This window comes from Octopus sinensis, linkage group LG11 (assembly GCF_006345805.1).
Source record: "Octopus sinensis linkage group LG11, ASM634580v1, whole genome shotgun sequence".
NCBI classification, from domain to species: domain Eukaryota; kingdom Metazoa; phylum Mollusca; class Cephalopoda; order Octopoda; family Octopodidae; genus Octopus; species Octopus sinensis.
The window spans coordinates 66,838,332-66,839,131 of record NC_043007.1 but is presented as its reverse complement, the minus strand read 5'-3'; the positions used below and the strand labels follow the sequence as shown (position 1 = coordinate 66,839,131).

The following is an 800-nucleotide window of genomic DNA, read 5'->3' as shown; positions in this document are numbered from 1 at the left end:
AGCAGTGGCCTTCATGAGGCAGTGTGCCGAGGGATATCGCTGTGTTTACTTCGCAAGTTGTGAAATTTGTGGTTTTGCGATCACGTGTATGCTGTAGTTTGTAATTTTTGTCATGGACAGGAAGTTGGCACAAAGCGCCAGCATGAAATTTTGCGTTAAACTTGGGAAGTCTGCTACAGAGAAATTGAGCACTCTTCATCAAGCTTACGGCGACGAGGCAATGAGAATTAACATATTCGATGATGCACAAACATCATCCTAAGAATCGCCAAACAAACGGGACGAAACATTAAATTAACATTAGAATTTACAAATTAAAAATCCACAACAAAGCATAATAGATGCAGCATGCAGAATACTATACCAAAAGAGATACCGATGCAGAACTCTCCTCGAGAATATAATGAATATAACGGACGGGGGATCACTCGGCCTTTCCGTCGATGAAGAGTGCGGCTATCCGCGTGAACTGATGCGAATTGCAGGACTCAGTGAACATCGACACCTCGAACGCACATTGCGGGCCCCGGGATCCCATCGTCCCAGGGCCCCGTCCGGTCGAGAGGTTTATTCTAAGGCGGCGAGCTAGCAGAAACGTTAGCGCGCCGGGCGAAATGCTTAGCGGTATTTCGTCAGGCGTTACGTTCTGAGTACAAATTCCGTCGAGGTCGATAAATTAAGTATCAGTTGCGCAGTGGGGTCGATATAATCGACTTAATCCGTTTGTCTGTCCTTGTTTGTTCTCTCTGTGTTTAGCCCCTTCTGGGCAATAAAGAAATGAGAATATAATGATGCATCAG

The 800-nt window shown here is 45.6% G+C and overlaps 1 pseudogene; it reads left to right on the top strand.

The window, feature by feature from the left end:
• Positions 1–408: 408 nt before the first annotated feature.
• LOC115217743 lies at positions 409–568 on the top strand (annotated as a pseudogene).
• Positions 569–800: the final 232 nt, after the last annotated feature.